The 20,083-nt window shown below is 37.9% G+C and overlaps 1 protein-coding gene across 50 annotated transcripts in view; it reads left to right on the plus strand.

Annotated features, from left to right (window-relative positions):
• The window catches only part of Nrxn3 (neurexin III), a 1,612,235-nt gene that overhangs the window by 1,017,463 nt on the left and 574,689 nt on the right, over positions 1 to 20,083 (plus strand). For 5 of the 50 annotated variants that reach the window (XM_017314989.2, XM_017314988.2, XM_006515568.4 and 2 more), the window contains exon 1: positions 1 to 20,083. This exon is cut by the window's left edge and continues 14,028 nt beyond it; it is cut by the window's right edge and continues 53,394 nt beyond it. The exons of the other annotated variants lie outside the window; for them this stretch is intronic. The gene's annotated coding sequence lies outside the window, so the exon portion shown is untranslated. 50 annotated transcript variants of the gene reach the window in all.

Below are 20,083 nucleotides of genomic sequence, written 5' to 3' on the forward strand. Positions count from 1 at the left end.
CAAAGGCTAGGCATCAAGGGGTGGACCTCATGACCTTAGCAATGGGCACCATCTATCTCCTCATGTCAGGAGGCCTTTGGGAGAAAACAGAAACTAGCCAGAAAGAAAAGGTTCTCATCTCTGACTTTTGCTTCGTTCAATGACCTGGGACTCACCATCATCCAGGTAGGCTGGCAGGAGTTTTAGGAAATGATGTTTTTTATTGTATTCTGAGGCTTAGATATTCACTTACCCTAAAGAACATATGCCAGCATAGTTTTGCTCTCTGTTCTTTCTCCAGTTGTGTTTTTCCTAAATGTCTGTAGGGAAATTCAAGATTAGGCAAAGATTCTCATTTACAGGATTATTCACAAATCTCTTCTCCCATTGTATGATCTGTTGGAGAGTCAATGTCTGGTACTATTTAACTGACATTATGGAAAAAATGTCCACACTCATCACAGAGTCTGCAGGTGTGTGATTAGACATGCACACTCTCTGAGTTGAGATTTCATATTGCTAGTAGACTCCATGGAAACAGAAATGGTCTTAGGGAGAATCAATGCTACAACAAGACTCACTCACCTATATCCTCCTACAAATTCCTTTAATGGGCACACTACAAAGAACATTAAATGAAAGTATGTCTTCTAGGCAATGGAAAATTAATATATAGATATCACCTCAAATTAGATTTTTAGGGAACCTCTGAGAAAGGGTGTCACAGTGCCTGGAAATATTACTCTAGCCATTTGAAAAATAACAACATGAAGGAGCTATTGGCAGATTGTTGCAGCCAAATGAAATGATTTAATGGCTGAGGTAAAATGTATCTGTGGTTGTCAAAGAATTACCTACCTTATAAATAGATAAAAATTGGCCTCAATGTGTTATGATGGCTTTTGTTTTCTTATCAGTGTGTTTTAGAGTATGAGTTGGATTTTGTTTACTTAAACTATTTTATACAAAAAAAGAGAAATACACTGTAAGTTTACAGAAGTATCTTGTGAAATTAATACTAGGCTCTGTATGATATTGATTTAATTTAATTACATTTATAAACAATCTGCAATGTACAAATACTTTCAATATCTCAGCAGTATTAGACAGTTAATGTTTAGTTTTCATGGATCTGTGGGACAATGAAGGCTCAGTTACTATATTTAGGCATAGTATGAAATGTGAGTCTTTCAGCTGAGCTCAGTCATGGACCCAGTGTTCAAGTGATAGGGGCATTTTCTAGAGGGGTACATCATATCTACTATCTTCTCACCTCTTTTTCTGAGAAGCTAGCATGGGCATGTTTCTCTTGGTTTGTATATTACTCTTTAATACTTCCTGGAACATATGCCTACATGGTAATACTAACACTGAGGCACAACTTATATGCATTTACTATGACAGTAAGATTGGTATTGTAGGGTGCCAAGGCAACATCCTGGTGAAAGTGATATAACATGTAAGTCAGGGAGTGAGGTACTTGTAGGAAAAGGAGACACTAGACCTGTTAAAAGCATCTAGAAAGAAAGAAAGTCAGGGTGGGGCAGACAAGGATTATGCTATGCATGTTAGTGACATGTTATTTGAGTTGATTTTGCTAAAGGCAGAGATAATGAAGATGGAGTTCTCATTCATTGCTACACAGGACAGGATTCTGCATTAAAGTGATAATTGTAATCCCTTGCATTTGCTTCTTGGTAAAAAGCCTGTGGATGGCTTGTATTTGTCAATTGCATTGCCACAACTGAGACTTTAATTTTTCTGTGATTCCATGTTTTACTGGAAATCCCTCAGGTTGTTTCCATTAACTGGATACTCATTTTCCTTGGTGTTGATAACATCATAGCCAATACCCAAACCAGTCTTCAACTTAGGATGGTGCTTTAACGTAATTCCATTCTGTATTTCAAGTCCATCAGAAATAGATCTATCAACATTAGTATTTCTCTTACGCATAGTTTTCTATTCTACTGGGGATGGCCCCTCAGGATCTCACAAGTCTCAATCTGTATCCTTGTCTATGCTTAACGACTCCCAGCAATAATGTCTTCTCATTTCTCCTGAACACTGGGTTAAGGTGAATCAGTACCCAGAGGCTTCATCTCTGGTCGCCTACTCTCCAGGGCTGATTGATAAAGTTGACAAACATTGCTATTAATAACCAGTTTGATTTCTCCTCTCACTATTTCTGTTGTTATTCTTTTAGATAATACCCATAATCCATAGGGCTTTGCATTCTTCTGTTGATTTCTCTTTGCATTGCTTTATAGCCCCACATTAGACTGTTTACTCCTGTGGTATTTTGAATAACAATGGCCCATTCAGAATGATTAATCACCAAGGCGGGGAAGTGTTTGAAAGTATTAAGAGGTGTGACCTCACTGGAGTAGGTGTGACACAGTTGGAGGAAATGTGCCATGCCTTTGAGGTTTCACAGGCCCATGGCATGTTCTCTCTCTCTCTCTCTCTCTCTCTCTCTCTCTCTCTCTCTCTCTCTCTCCCTCCCTCCCTCCCTCTCTCCCTCTCTCCTTATGGATCAGGATATAGCTCTCAGCCATGTCACCAATATCATCATGCCTGCCTGCTGCCATACTCCCTGACATGATAATAATGAACCAAGCCTTTGAAACTGTAAGCAAACCCCCAGTTAAATTCTTTCTTTTGTAAGAGTCACCTTGGTCCTGGTGTGTCTTCAGAGCAATAGAACAGCGACTAAGACAGTAGTTGGTACCATATCTGAGAGTTTTTCTGTGACAGATCTGATCCTGCTGCTTGTTGGAGGAATGTGGACTTTGGAATTTGGACTTTCTAGTTAAACACATTAAACAAGGCTTATTGTATCACCTTAGCAGGAACATAGAGTAGTGTTGAGAATGATGTGGACTGTACGGGCACAGCTCAAGAGGTATATTTGTGAGTGACCTAGAGAACATCCTCATACTTTGACAACAAATATATCTGCTTTTCACCCTTGTTCTAAAATCTGATAATAGATGGGAGGGTTTTAGATTAATGGCCTTGACAGAGGAGATTACAAGACAGTCTAGTATTGAGTCTTTTGAATGGTTGTTAGTAACCACTCTTATAGATATCCATAATGAAAAGGAGCAAGCTGAACAAAGACATTCAAAATATGCAGTTTGGGGGAAAGGGAGCCCAAGAAAGTGTAATGGATCTAGGTTCAGTGCTGAAGTAGATAAAAAAAAATGCTTAAACTAAAGCCTGATATTAAATACAATAAAGGAGGGAGTGGTCACCTCAGGGTAAGAACACACAAGGATAAACTTCCAACATGTGAAATAGAATTGAAGAAAAGTTTGAGCAGAGAATAGAACCATCAACAAGAGAAAGCTGGTGCAATGTATGTAAGAGAGAGGGCCAAGCCCCATGAATCAGCAGTACTTGACAACTTTGTCCAAGTGGCTTTGTTTTAAAGTCAAGAAAGGGCTTGTGGAATCTCCTGGCAAGTGTCTTCAACATCCATGTATTGAGGCTCATAGAGGCCATTTCGTGAACTTGTGAAGATGAAGTCTGAATTGTATTAAAGAATCAAAGATGTTGAAGATTCCAGAAGCATGGTGTTCCTGCCAAGGGACATTGCATACTGGGTATGGAACCAGTCCACAAAAGAGAAGTCTGCTGTAGTCTAGTGATTGCCATATCCAGAGATCCATCCCATGATCAGCTTCCAAACGCTGACACCATTGCATACACTAGCAAGATTTTGCTGAAAGGACCCAGATATAGCTGTCTCTTGTGAGACTATGCCAGGGTCTAGCAAACACAGAAGTGGATGCTCACAGTCAGCTATTGAATGGATCACAGGTCCCCCAATGGAGGAACTAGAGAAAGCACCCAAGGAACTAAAGGGAACTGCAACCCTATAGGTGGAACAACAATATGAACTAAGCAGTACCCCGGAGCTCTTGTCTCTATCTGCATATGTATCAAAAGATGGCCTAGTCGGCCATCACTGCAAAGAGAGGCCCATTGGACTTGCAAACTTTATATGCCCCAGTACAGGGGAACGCCAGGGCCAAAAAGGGGGAGTGGGTGGGTAGGGGAGTGGGGGGGTGGGTATGGGGGACTTTTGGTATAGCATTGGAAATGTAAATGAGCTAAATACCTAATAAAAAATGAAAAAAAAAAAAAAAGAAAATAGTTGGTCATCTAAAGAGCCATATGATATCTGACATAAAGACACAGAATGTAGAGTTTGCCTGGCTATGATTTGGTCTTGCTTCGGTCCAGCATTTTGTTACTGTGCCCATTTTTTTTTTTCATTTTGTAATGGTAATGTATATTTTGTATCATTGTATGTTGGCAGTATGCAATTGTGATCTGCTTTTTAATTTTGACATTGCAGAGCGTTATAGTTATGAGTTTGCCATGAGTCTCAGAAGAGCCTTGGAACTTTAAAGTTTTAAACATGTTGAGACGGTAACAGACTATGGGGACTTTTAAAGTGAATGCATTCTTTTACATTATGATATGGCTACAAGCCTTTGGGGGCAAGAGGGAATGTGGTTGTATGAATAAATATGACCCCCATAGGCTCATATATTGAATGCTTAATTACCAGGGTGTGAGATTGTTTAAAATGATTAGAAGGATTGGAAGATGTAACCACATTTTAGTAGGTGTGGTCTTGGAGGAAGGATGTTGCTAGGGGTAGGCTTTGAGGTTCTAAAAGCCCGTGATAGGCCTGGTGCCTCTCTCTCTCTCTCTCTCTCCCCCCCCCTCTCTCTCTCTGCTTATGGATCAGGATGTAGCTATCAGCTACTTCCCCAGTACCGTGCTTGCCTGCTGCCATGTTCCCTGCCATGATGATAATGGACTAGACTTCCAAAATTATAAGCAAGTCCCCAATTAAATGCTTTCTTTTTATTAAGAGTCATGGTGTCTCTTCACAGCAACAGAACAGTGTCTAAGAAAAATCCTTCCTAAGAGACTAAAAACGTTAAAATAAAAAAAAAAAAAAATGAGTGCTTCCTTCACGTTCCCTGAGAAGCAGACACAGTACCATTTACATAGTAGGTTCTTAATAAGCACACATTAATTATTTGGTCACAGTGTCCTTATTAGAATCTCAGAGTGGTTATACTCAAATCAGAAGGCCATTTGTCATCTTTTATTGAATGACCCCATTTCCCACTAACGTTTAGCACTCAGTCTTTATCTTTGTAAAGTCCATTTTTCATTATCAGGGCAATTTCTGGAAGTGGGAAACTCTTCCTTCACCTGGCCATGCAATTCTCAGTGAGTATAGTAGAATATGGATGATCCAAATAACTTCAGTCTAACATGATTTATATGGCATTCTTTATTTCCCCCTTATGGGTTCTTGCTTTGAATTGCAAATACTCTGTTTCACATATATTTAAAAGTTATTTTGACAGTATGTAACGTAGATTTAAAGCATTCTGAACTTGGTTGTTTTCCCTTGATCAATTCTTTTTTTAGTAGAAACCCTGTAAATACACCAACAAGTGTCAGAACATACAGTATAGTGAACAGCCAAGGACAATCTGTTATGATGTTCTGTGTGTTAAAGATGAATTTGTTTATGCCAGCAGGAGGGATTTATTTTTAGTATTTGGATTTGATAGATTTAGTGAGAATGATATAATTTGCTTCAGTAGACAACAAAGTCATGGCTGAAAGATAAGTGATGGTTTTTATTCACTGCTAAAGAAAGAGAAATTTAAAGCTAGAGTTGAGTCAGCTAAAGAGGCACCACCCTTAAAATTAACAGGAGGAAATCCAAATACGGTGCATAGAAACTGACTGTGAGCTGACTCCATTCAAATAGGTCAGTGGAGGGAGGCAGGGGCTTGTTTCATTGAATCAATGAAGGTGTTAGCTGTATTACTTAAGACTATAAAACTGAGGAAGAGTTCCCAGAGAGTAACCCATGTGAGTTCTAACATTCTTGAATGATTCTCCAAAATTAGACGTAAGCTGTGAGATGGACCAGGGATAATTTCTGAGTTGTCAAATTTAAATGAAGCAAAATATTGGGACTACTTTCTCTTGTTTCTTTTTTATCTTCATTTTCTGTCTACTTCTTCCTTCTCCTCTATGTTAACTAATTTTTTACTCTCTCATTCCTTTATATTTAATATCATCACTGGGTGAATGGACCTATGAGGGATATGATTGACTGCTTCTAATTTGGTGTGTATGAACAACTAAGTGTGCTGGATTTTATTTGTGTCTGTCCGGAAGACAGGAAAAGAAGTAGCATTCAAAATTAAAGATAAGAAAGATTAACTGTGATGGATACTTATTTACACTTCTCTTTAAAAAAATACACAATGGAAATTATAATTCAGTAATTGTCTGTAATCATTTGAAAGTCTTTAAAAAATCATATGGTCAAGTGATAGTTTAAAGTGATGTCTTGTTAGGAAAATTAGTAGAAGAGTGGATAAAAATACAACTGCTATTTACTATGGTGGTTCAAGTACATTGTCCGAAACTAGATTTTGAATACTACTGTATAAAATCCAAATGAATAACCGATAGCTGGGACTGAGTTTAAACAAAGTGTCAAAGGCAGTCCATAAGAGTGTGTTCATTTGGTCCACGTAGAATGACTTCAAATGGCAGATAACTGTGATACATGACTGGCAGCCAGTTTGTGAAAGATCATGGAAGCTCATTTGAAAGCATAAAATTCAGCATAGACTGGCAAATGCTGGACAGAAGAGCAAAATTTGATAAGTCACTAACTGGTGAAGGAGTTGTCTAAATCCAGAGAAGGACAAAACAGGTACATTTTGAAGACTGGTACACCAAAAGAATAGGTGTATCCATAATTTTTTAAGCCAGTGGGAAGAGATGAAGGCAATCACTTTGATGTTTGGATGACTATGAGAACACTCATTGGGATTACCCTGTAGCCCATATGATATTCAGTTTCAGTGTGACTGCTCAGATGACATTGTGATACATACATTATCCACATAAAGACAATAGTTCAATGCATATAAAAGGATGTTACTTTCCAAATAAATAAATAATAGTATTTACAGTTTGGCATTTCTATAATAAGCACCTAGTAGGAGATAGCTAGCAGAAGGGAAAGTTAGGAGAACTGGAGGCCTCAGACACTGTAAAGAACAGCAGATATCACAGAAGTCATGGAGGTTTTGGAAGTCATCTTGAGAGTGGAGAAGAAAACAAAACATTTATGAGGAAGGACAAAAGAAGATGTGAATGTACTTTTTGCAAATGATATATTCATCTGTCGAGTTATAACATTGGGAAGGAGTGAGCTAGTTAGCTTTTGAGTGCTCTTTCTTTGGTATACAAATAGAAAATAGGTAGTGAAACAAATTGGAAAACACCATACTGGAAGCTACAACCCAGAGATAACAAGGATTCACACTCTCTGCCTCCTGATAACATGGCCCAATAACTTGTGCCATTTGTTACCCCAAGAGTTCTTTAACAACTAACTATCCATTGCTCTCATTTAAGGTGTATTTTTCTGGCTTTCCTTTGTTTATTCTCAAGGGACATGACAAACATATGGTAACTATCTCCCAATAAATAGGCCTTCTTTTTTCTGAATTAGTTATCACAGATGATTTTTCATAATCAATCTTCTATTCTTTGAGCTAAATAATACTGAAAATAGTGTCCAATCTACAGGGGTTTCTGTCTATAATAATAACTACAACTGGTTAAACATTAGTTCCTAGGTTTGGGGCAGAATTTTATTGAAGTCATCCGTTTGCATCAGTGAGCAATCTTGGAGTCAGTTTTGCCTTAGATAGAAATGCTAGAATGAAATTATCAAGAGTCCTTTAGGAGCAATTCTTGGTGTCTCCATTTCATCATGAGCATATTTACCAAAACTGCTAGGCTCATAGAAAATTTAAACTACTATTACTACTTTCACTACTACTAGTAGTAGTAGTAGTACTACTGCTGCTACTACTACTACTACAAAAACCTGTGCACCAAGAGAAGATGAGCAGCTTTTGTCTCTTCCTCTCAGTGATGAGTATTACATGCCACCTCTACTTCTATTTGAAAGAAAGCATTAACCAAAATGTACTAATACATCTAATTAAAGCCAACTGATCAAAGCTGATCACTTGAAGGATGACATTTTGTTTCTTTTAATGAATGCGGAAATGTTCTAAGGTCTGCAGTTGGTAAGCTATGTCCTTTTTTCTAGAATCTGTGTCATCCTTTATCCCTCCAGTTTAATGAAGCTCCTAGAGAACAGCGAGTACTGTTCTAGCAATAAGCATTTGTTGTAAGCCTATCAAGAGGTTGGCACTGTATTCCAGTGGGAAATTAAGCAAACACAAAAACCACAAACTACTGAGGTTGATGAAGCTTCTTTTTTAACTGTCAAGAGAAATTCTGAAAAGAGCAGGGCAAACGTGAAGAGTTGTTTAACAGGGATCCTTTGCTAAGCACGGGTTTAGCACTTTCAGTATAACTCTAGTTCTCTTAATACAAAAACTTGTTGACGTAGGTACTGTTATCATGTCCACTTAGCACATGGGAAAACCTTTGAGAAATGCCTGAGATTCTATGGTTAGTAACCAACCTTGCCAGGATTTGAGCTTAGTTCTAAAACTTTTGTAGTTTACTTCTCCCCACCACAGAAACCTTTAGCCCTCCCTTGAGTGATTTTAGGGCTAGGGATAACTTACGTTGGCTTTTTCTAGCTTGACTCTTCCGCCTAAGGAATAGGAATCCTTCCTCTCGTTCTTCTGATGGGAGTTGGTCTTTCTACAGAGAGATCCAGGAACTGAGATATTCTAGCTCATTTAAAAGACGTTTTCTCCTTTGAGATTAATATTATTCACTCTTATCTATTACAGATATCTGAATTGATTAATCAGATATATTGCAATTGCTTATTCTATAAAGGATATTGGACGGTTTGCTCAATTGAATATAGTAGACAAGCAAATTTGTGTATTATCCCCTCCCAGGGTTTTGTTATTAATAGATTTAGTAAAGATGCCTCTTGTGTCTTTATCTGAGTGATACACAGTGTATGGAGGTAGAGTACACAGATTCCTGAGGCATATTTCTAAACCTGTACCCCATCCCAAGAGTCTTCAAATATCCATGATTAATTTCAACGTTAGCTGCCAATTAAGATGTTGATGCCAAGATAACCTATGACAGTATTTTTTTTCTCCCTCCAGGTTCCATAATCCAGTAACTTCAGATGATGGTATCCTGTAGTGATAATGATAGTGGAGTTTATATTCAAAATATGTCCTAGTTAAAGCTTTGTGGTCTTCCTGTATAGCAATTATAAAGAATGAGTGCTAATCTCATTCTTAAGGGTGGTCATTAGGGTTAAATATTACACACCTGCAAAGTGTGTAGTACTCAGTAGACTCTCAGTCATGACTGGGGTGTGAGTATGGTAGGCTTTTAGCATCCGGCGGGCTGCTAGTTTATTTAATCCTTATCTTTCTGCAGGGAAAGCTTTGCCTTGAGATATTTGCTGATTTCTGTGACATAAAATCTCCATTTGACACTAATTTCAAGCTACCACTACGGCACCAGTTGGGAAGCAGTATGCACAATCAAACAGTTCTTAGGAACTAGTGTTAGCTGGCTCCTGCATGGCCCTGTGTGGCCAATGCTTGCCACCTCCTCCCACTCACAAGGAAGATTTGTAGCATTAATATGTGAGTAAAAAGATACACAGAAAACAAATTGTATTACAAGGACTCCCATCAGGTGCAGATATTGTGTGAGAAAGAGAAGTGATAACTTTAGCTGCTGCTTTCTCTCCTGGCACAGTGTGCTACTTATTCTCCCCAGAGTTTGCTTTTTTGCCTTTTTTTGTTTCACTTTCTCCCCTTTATCCTCTTCTTTCCAGCACACACTTTATCCACCACTTACAAATATCAATGGAAGAGATAGATTTTATGAGAAATTCTGACTTTCAAGGAAAATTATAAACTCAAGATGCCAGTATCTTATCAATACTAAGAAACATATATAAAAGCAAAGAGTGGCCTGGCCGAAATCTCTGACACCAAAATTTTGGCATATGAAGAATGGACTTGTTCAGTATCTGGCTGTATAGTCTTTCTATGTAAAGACAAATGTCAAAATAGGACTGTTTTCGTGTTTTAACTCACCATCAATTCCAGATTGTTCAGGACTTCTTGCAGGTTGCCTCCAGTGGTTCTGTGAAAACCAACAGCTGTTAGGTAGATATTGAAGAGAGGCTCCCTGGGTACTACCCTCCTGTTTTCTCCTCTAGGCACAGGTGGAGATATTTATGCACAGGGAAAGAAATAAAAGGCACGTGTCCAGGTTCCTTTCTAGCTGTCTCCTTAGAAAGCACTGCTCCCTGTACCATCCTCAAAACACGACACAGCTGAGAATTGGTCCAGAGCCACACACAGCGTTACTTTTTTCCTTTGCTGCCTGCTTCCTTCTGGCATCTCTTTGGCAGGTGGCAACACACTCTGCTCCCTGAACAGCATTGTCAATGGAGACAGGGCTTGCTCGTTTTATGTCAACTTGACACAAGCTAGAGTCATCTGAGAAGACGGAGCCTCCCGTGAGAAAATGCCTCCATATGATCTGGCTTGAGCTGCTGGTCCTGGGTCCTATGAGAAAGCAGGCTTCGTAAGCAATAGGGAGCAAACCAGTAAGGGGCACTCCTTTATGGGCTCTTCATCCACTCCTGCCTTGAGGTTCCTTCCAGGTTTGAGTTCTTGTCCTGACTTCCAAGTGTGAGCCAAGTAAAACCTTTTCTTTCCAAGTTGCTTTGGTCATGATGCTTCATTTCAGCAATAGTAACTCTAAGACAGAGACCTTCTTTCATGATTAGTAAATATTCGGCATTTTTGATCATGTCAGTATTGACTTATTCTATGCTTCTAAGTTTAGAAGAAAAATCCTTCCTTAACATTTGACTATTGCTGATTTGGGGAACTAATAATGCCAGGAGAATAGTGAATAAACCATTAGATCATATAATTCTTATGTTATTGGTAAAGCATACCTTTTAAGTATGCCATATTTTTAATACCTCATTAAGTTAGAAACCTAATTGCATGCTGTGTCTGGATGTTGCTGCTCAATTCAACCCACTTATCAAATAGCATTTGTTTTTCAATAGTTGTTAATGTTGATTTTTAAAGTTGGGATTTTTATCTTTTTTTTTTTTTTGAGCTAAAGGGCATTGCCATAGAGACACTGGCAAAGTGAAGAGGAGCTCTACACAAGAATTCCATAAGTAGAAACAATTTAAATTCAAAACTTTGTTAGTCACTCTTGTCATCACAGCTTAACGCTAAGTTAATTTTCATGTAAGACATCAAGCAAATCAGAAAATAGTACCATTACATCATCATCATCATCATATCTTTATTTGTCTTCAATCACCACCATTGTTATTATATTTATTTTATGGTTTGGATTAATTTACTCTTAATAGAGCATCATAGTATGAAAATTATTTGATTACAGTGCTTGCTCTACCACCTGGTGAAGAAAGTGGGGTTATTTCTGATATCTCAAGCACAGCATTCTTTGTCCAAAGTAGTATAACTTTTTCCCAGTAGGGTTCAGGTTTGACTGCAGTTCCAGCTCTAGCTAAAGCTCACCCTGAGAAGCATCGTGTCCTGCTGACTCTAAAATCCTCCTTTACTAAGCCTTAGATTTCTTCTTCTTCTTCTTCTTCTTCTTCTTCTTCTTCTTCTTCTTCTTCTTCTTTTTCATAAATTCCAAAGGTTTTGCCAGAGGAGTTCTAGACATTTGATTTTATCACCTTCAAATGCAAACATCAATCCTGAAAAAAAAAATGGTTCTTGTGAACTCTGTCATTATCATACAGATCTAGATACTCCTCCCCTTTAAGGATGCCCACAGCTGAGAATACAACCTCACCCTTTCACCAATGTTATGCTCTCATTAAATTCTCTAGGCATTAAAGTTTCAGAACACTTGGAGCTGGACTTGGCCTGAAACAGATTTCTGCTTTATTTTATTTCTGTAGGTGTTGGTTTTGGTCTCTTTCCTTTTCCTTTAATCTATTTTTCTCAGCCTTAACCTAAAGAGTGATTTCCCTTGCCTGTCAGGATTCTGTGACAAAGGGAAGATACTTACTAGTTGCCTTGTTGCTGTCTGTTAACTTCTGGGACTTAGCTGCCACCAGCACAATGGACAGAGGCTGAGAGTACCCTCATGCTTAGGCAGTGTTACTTGTCAGAATTTTTTCTCTTGCCACTTGTGCCACCTTCTATAACTATACAAAGGACAAATCCCTGTGCCTATGATTTTCTTTCTAGGCTTCTTTGGAAAGAGACAGTGAAATGATTTATTCCTCTGTACAAATGAAGTACCAACGCATTCTCAGTACAGGGTTCTGGCCTCTGATCCTTGGTGTTCTTAGGTTAATCTAGTATTAGGTTAGCTTGCTAGCTTGCCTGGGCTGGAGAGAAGGACTGAGAAGATGAATGAGGTGTCAAGCAAAAAGAGACAGATGAAGAATCTGAAAAATGGCTTGACAACTGCCTTCTTTGTTTTTGTTTTCATCTGCTCCCTTATAGAAATAAGGCATATTCATAACTCTGTCTGATGCATCTTATTTTCAGTTAAATCACTTCTTTTTCACTATATGGTTATAATAGACAGTTTACCTGTCTTTGTGTATTTGCCGCAAAGAAAGGCAGATGTATAAGCACACACACACACACACATGCAGATGTGCACACACACACACACACACACACACACACACACATACACACACACACTGTGCATCTGCATTCAAATGTGTGTAGGAAAGTGGATAGTGGTTGGAAGTATAATTTTACAGTAACTACCAGAAGCTGTGACTGTAGACATTCAAAAACATTGTCTCACAAATATCCTACCTTTTCCCTCCCTCCCACTGTTCTTAAAAAAGCAAAATAAACAAAACAAAAAGCCACGATTTTCTCAGAAAAGGAGATGAAAAGTGGGGATGCTGGCTGTCCCTTCTGTAGCTAGGCTTTCTTCAGGACTGGATGAAGCCTAGATTCCCTTTTGTGTTCACTGTAAAGCTGTTGTTTTTATTAGTTGGTTCATTTTATCACATTCATAGAATTAACATGAGTTTAAAGAGTCAGAGCATACTATAGTAAACCTACAACATAATTTTCTTTATTGGTTTATTAGTTTATTTAGATAGACTCTATGTCACCTAGGATGGAATGCTATGCACTGTACGGTTCAGACTGGTCTCAAACTCGTGCTGATATTAAAAGCACGTTCAACCACTCCTAGATTGCAATTATATCCTTTGAGATAATTTCATGTATCCCTGGTTGACACTGAACTTGTTATACAGCCAGGGCTGACCTTGAACCACATCCTTCTGCCTTTTCCTGAAAGAGCTATGGTTACAGGCCTGGACTTGCAATTTGTTTCAGTATAAGATATTGATAATGTCATGTCAGTCATTAAAGAAAATTAAAGGAATCAGTGAAAAACCATAGGGATTGCTTAAACAGAAATGCTTGCAATGGTATCATCAGAGCCCATGGACAGTGTCCTGAGGTTTCTCATTGCTTTCTCAGATCTTTGTCCCCATGTGATAGTACTGGTTTCAGGACAGAAGTTTGACCCTTATGATAATCATGAAGTAAAGTGCTTAGGCATCTGCATAGAATGTTCAATCCTGGAAAAAAAACATTTGGATTCAAGGGTTCAGTCATCAAGATATGTTTTCATTTCTTTCTAAGTCAATTAATTTCATAAAAGTGGTAAAAAATAAAGGCAATATTGCTGAACTTTGTGCATGTATAACTAAACATACAGTATGTAGAATGCTGTCAGAACATCTGGGTTTTTTTTTTTTTTTTTTTTTTTTTTTGCGGGGAGGGGGGTAGGATGGCCTCAGGATTAAATAAAGGGAAAATAATTCTGGTTAGGAAAGTAGTCAGCTCTTTGCCCTAAGGTGGTTTGAGTTCTCCCATCTTCCAGCACATAGGAAAGGTAGCAGTGGAGAACATCTATGGTCAGCTGAGAAGGTTTCCATAGGCATATGAAAAAAAGATGGCACATTTGATGGCTCCTCTCATACCCAATTAAGCCTGGTAAGGGTTCAGGGTGGGGGTAGAGGAGTGGTGACATCCTCTTGGAGACAGGGTGGAGGTGGAATGGGATGAGGAACTGTGAGAGGGCAGACCAGGGGAAGGTAATGACTGCACCTAAAATAAAATAAAAGCAATTAAAAAAAAAAAAAGAAACATTGAAAGAATGAATCTGAGGTCTGTGTGTTTTCTAGGATGAATGATTCTGGTATTTGAGCGATAGCTAACCACTCTCATTCACCTCCTTAAACGTAAAAAGCTTTTAGAGTATCATGGATTCCGTGGGTTAGGTATTTGGACAGGGAATAACAGGGTTGTGTTGTCTTTGGTCTTCTATTTATAAAGACTCAATTATGAAGACTTGAAGAGCTTAAGGTAATCAGACTTAAATTACCTAAGGACGTCTTTATTCAAACAACTGGAACACAGGTTGGGATGGTTTGAAAGCTGAGCTTAGCTGAGACAAGCTATGCATCTCTTCCTTGTGGTTCAATTTTTCTGTGTGTGTGATAGGTGCAACTCTGACAGAGAGGAACTGTAAAACTCTGACCTAGCTTCCAGCATGCCAGGGAGTCATCCGCTTTTCGGTGATAGCACATGATTAACTCAGGTCTACCAGGTTAAGGAAAGAGAAGATAACACACTCCATTTCTTTATAGGAAAGAGGCTAGACCACATTACAAAACTGTAGTGAAATTTTTTTCATCTTTTTATGAAAAAATGTAATATCTGCATATTAAAATATGGTTCTCTACCACCATCATCTCAAAAATTAGTGACTGTTGCCTTGACTTTATGTTTCATTAAGAATTTTGGGAATGGAAGACACCAAAGAAACAAGGCCTTCTAGACACAATAGAATTGATATAGATATGAACTCACAAAGACATAGACAGCATATGCAGGACTGGACCAAACTGACATCTCGGTGTTGAGAGGAAAAGTGGACACAAGCCCTATCCATAACTCAGAAACTAGCTCAAACTGATATGAGGTCACAAATGAAAAATCACTTTTTTTTTTCCAGCAAAGTCTTACTGGAAAAACAAACCACTTTTCAGGGCAGGTACCCTGCTTAGCAATAGATGACCAATACAATACAAAAGGAACTAAGTGGTGTTTTAGAGGTGTTGGTGTGTATGTGTGTGTGTGTATGTGTGTATGCTTAATGTGTTTTATTTGTTTTATTTTGGGTTTGTTTGGTTTGGTTTGGTTTTAACTGTACAGATCTTTTGCTTATATAATATCTTTTCTGATTTTGTTTTTAATGGGTTTTCTGTGTGTGCAAATGTGTGTGTTTCAGCATCTGTTTCTTTGGTTCTTTAATTTTTTTCTGTTTGTTTTGTTCTATTCTGGTTTATTTTTCTTTATCTTATTTTATTTTTAGCTGCCTGTTTGTATTCTAATGAGAGAGAAAGAAAGGGTGTGGATTTGGGTGCGTGGGAGGTGGAGAATCTGGAGGGGGAGAGAGGGAAGGAGGGAAACCATAATCAGAATACATTGTATGAGGAAGCTCTATTTTCAATAAAATGAAAGAACTGTGACACTTGGTCACTTCATCATGCTAATATAAAGTATATCCCTTTAAGTACTTTGTATATAAAACACTTTCCAAATGCTAATCATAAAAAGCTATAAATAAATATCCAGCAATTAACAATACTGTCTTCATTTGTGTAGGTCATTTAATAATAACCATTGTTTGATAAGTTATATTGGAACATGAGAGAAGAGAATGCAAGAATCCAATGGGAACATTTGAGCAAGAGAGATTAATGGATAATCAGGGTCCAGGCCTGCTTAGATAGGAGTAGCATTCATAAATGATGCAGCAAGGCTCTCAGCCCTTCTGGGATAATACTCATTCACAGAGCTACAAAAAACAGAGGAAATCATGGTGCTTTGGTTCTTCTATCAAAATATTAATCAAATTGATCTGATATGTAGACCAGGCAGCAATATAAAACCTTCTGATGTGATTCTAATGCATATCTCACCTGGAGAAGTGTTTCTTTAAGTCCTTTTCATGTACAAAGTGAAATAGAATTAAATTGTGCTATTTATTGTCATAAGCATTTGTAGGAGAATCCTCAAATTTAATGAAAATGGCAATCATTGGTCTCTTATTCCTTGACAGATTATTATGTCCTGGGATCTACAGGATTCATGGGTCATCTATTTGCCTATGGACCCATCACCCGTCACCATGCCAACTTTCAGAGCAAAAAAAAAAAAAAGCTGAAATGAATTTTCTTTCACATTGATAACAGTGACTATATAGTTGCTCTATTTTCTTAACTTCTAAAACTACTTGATAACTTTCCTTTGTGTTTCATCCAGATATTAGAACATTCTAAACCCTAGACAGTTTCAAATACTCCTCCAGGTAAACAAGGCTCCTTTACAGTCTGATTCATCTGCTGGACTCCTTAGTTGGGCCTGGTTTTGGATGCTGGCTCTGCAGCCATTTATAGTAAACAAGTGACTTTTAACAATGTTTCTCTCCTGTGCCTCTAGAAACCTGAAGAGAATAGAATACCTGTTTTCCCAAGAAGCTGTGGGAACAAACACCATTCTGTTTCTATCCAGCACACTTTCCAGAGTGTGACACTTTCTAGACCACCTGCTTTTGCATGAAAGACACAGCAATGAATGAAGCAACTTAACGTTGCATTCTAGGGAGGCCAGGAGATAATATCTCTAATAGAAACTAGAATTAAAAAGAAACATGAAGCAAAAGAGTATTGTTGAGAAACACTTTATGTTGTATTAAATGGTGGAGGCGGGGCTGAGACACAAATGATAAAAAGCTATGCAGAGAGACTGGGCAAGGGTTGTGTGTTTGTTTCTGTAATGGGGGCTCAGGTGACCTTAAACTTGGTAAGCAGATGAAGAAGATCTTGACTGATCCTCCTGCCTCCACCGCCCCAAAGCTGAGATTTTAAGAATCAGGTACCATACCCAGTTCACATGGTATGGGTGATGGTGTAAGAGAGTAAGAGACATGCTATGCAAGCATTCTGTCAACTGAGCAACATTGCCAGCCCCAAAGAGATGGTTAGTGCAAAGGCTGTATAGTTAAACGTAGCTCTGATTATTTAAAAATTTTAAATTACAACAAAGTAAAAGTCATAAAATCCCTCCAGGATCCTGGCAGGGATCTGCAGTGTGGGCAGTGAGAGTGGATAGGTAGGAGAAGGAATTGGCAGCCATCTTTGTGAGTCTTCTGGTGACTCCATGCATGGGGTAAGTCATCCAGTTTTGGAAGGGAAATCAGAAGAGTGAAAAGCCCATGGAGGAGGATACTCCAGTTGCCCTAGTGAGATGTGGAGATATGGAAAAATACATACAATTAGTGATTCCAGAGATCATATAGGACTATTAATGATAAATGAGATCTATTCATAAAATGTGCATCAATGTAAGTAAAATGTCCACCGTGAGCTTTCAACCAACGGTGTTGGAATTGTTGAGCTATCATCAATATCAGGAAAGCCTGGGGAGAGCTTTTGCTCGGTCACTGGCTTGGTTTTGACAAGTTCAATAAGTAGAGAGGTGACAGCAATTTGTATCTGTTATCTTTCCAAGCTCTTTCCTGGACAGTACTATGATAGTTTGTGAGCCTAGGTAGCTGAGGGTCTCCCAACAGAAGAGGAGACATTCTGGTCTTGATCTTCTAAGGGAGAATGTTCTGTCCAACTTTCCATTGCCTAAATCCCCTCCTGTCCATCAATAATACTTTGATTGTCCCCGTAGTTTTGCTTTTCCAAAACATCAAAAGGATACAATAGATTGGTTTTCTATAGTCATTTAACATTTTTTTTTTAAAAAATGCACATGGATGTTTTGCCTGCATGTATGACTGTGCAATACCCAAGAAGAGGACATAGTGTCCCCTGGGACTAAAGTTGCAGATGATTGCAAGTCTCCATGTGGATGCTAGGAATTGAAAAACCATGTCCTCTGAACACCTATACAATGGAACAATGTGTTTCCAAGATCAAGTTGAAATTTGAACCATTTCAACATATATTACAATGCAGGTTCAACAGCTTTCCTATTAAAATGAAGCACATATAGAAAAACAAGGTATACACCATTTCATAGCAATACCCTTGAAAAGCACTGGTCTTAAGATGAATACAAATTTCCATCTTCTGCATTAGGATACCTGTGAGGAGCTGTTTGACAGGCTATATACAAGGGAAGACTGCATTTAAGTAAGGCAGCGAGGGGGGTCTGCCTTGGAAGATCCTGTTCAGTTCCAAGCCCAAATACTCAGCCTTTCATGTTCGACCAGATAACTTCTTGGTGTCTTTATTTCTTAGTTTCACTCTCATAAGTGGAAATTACTATCTGCTTTCCAGTTTAATGAATGTGGCCAGTAGCAGAGAAATCTTGCTTTGACACTTGGTTGACTTTAAAAAAGAGAGGCTTCTCAGGCAGATAATATTTTGCTCACCATAGAGGATTTTTTTTCCCCTTCTTGCTTCTTTTTTAATAGGGTGTTTTTTGAAGCACATTTAGAGACACGATGAGCTGAACCACAAGGGCAGAGTGTTCACCTAGAACATCTCCCTGTTCCTGCAGTGCCTGGTCTCTGACAATAGCAACATTCCATTTGAATAAACATGTAAAAGGATCTCATTATTGTTTTAGCTTTCATTTCCCAAGTATTTGGATACTATGAATACAACATGGATAATTTATATAACATGTTTATTTGATACCTACATATCTTATTTGATGGGTTGGTTCTTTAGATTTTTGCCTATTGTTCAAATTGAGTTGTCCTTTTGAATTGTAAGTGTTCTTTGGATATTTGACTAGGCATCCATTATCAGCCATGTCTTTGTAAATATTTCTCCCAATTTTTGTATTCTACGTCCATTCTTTTAATAGTTAACAATTCTCTTTTAACTACAGAGTTCTACAAAGGAAGGACCAGAATTTTAGTAATGTTATTTAGAAGGTACATTGCCTTCTCTCTTCTTGGTTTAGACTACAGTGGAAGACTGGGCTGCCATGACTTCCTCTGGCACAGTCATTCCAGTAAAACAAAATGAAATAGTCTCAGAAAGAGAACTCAAAGTTTCCTACCTGTATCACTTCTGATTCTAGTAATTCCCATTATCCCTTTCTTCATTTGGTTAATTGAGCCAAAGGTCTGCCAATCTTACTTAACTGTACAGAGAACCAGCTCTCAGACTTATTGATTTTTTTGTTTCCATTGTTTCTACTTTACTAATTTCTAGTCTGTTTTTTTTTCTTAAGTTTTTCAATTTTTATTTCTTGTAATCTAGCAGATGTAGGCTTGGTTTGTGCTTGTTTTTTCTAAATTCTCAAGTTACAAAGTTAAGTCATTTACTGTGCTTTTCCTGACTTATAAGTGTAGGGTCTTCAAGCTATAAAATTTCCTTCTAGGATTGTTTTAAAATGTTTTAGAGGTGATGTTGTGTTGCGTTTTCATTTTTATTTAGCTCCATTATTTCTTTATTATTATTATTATTATTATTATTTAAGGGAGATGCAGAAACCAAATATATAGTGTATATGTTATACTATATCTTAGAGCTAGGGACAGCAATGGTTACAACTGATCAACTCTGTATTCTTAAATCCTTCTTTCTCTCCATGTGAAGGTTTCAACACTGCAGGTTATAATGTTGAGGGGCAAGTTCCTGCCGGACATTTCTAAGTTTTAAACACACTCATATCCTGTTTTATTTTATTTAAAGAAATTTACCATTGTCTTCCTTCTGATGAATTCTTTTGATTATTTAAAAAGATGTGATTCATCTCTATGGGCAAGTAAATGCTTTTTATAGAAATATCAAGTTTCTGAATCACATTCCATATAAGAAAAATAAAACAAAGGAGCATCCTTTACTCAAATGAGTATGATCTGATGATGTTCCTGACTGACTGCAAAGTGACTCCCTTCCTCCTTTCTGAGATCAAACTTATGGCTTCTATATATACATTAATTAGCATTTAACTTTTTATGGATTATCTCT

Source organism: Mus musculus, chromosome 12, assembly GCF_000001635.26.
Source record: "Mus musculus strain C57BL/6J chromosome 12, GRCm38.p6 C57BL/6J".
NCBI lineage: Eukaryota > Metazoa > Chordata > Mammalia > Rodentia > Muridae > Mus > Mus musculus.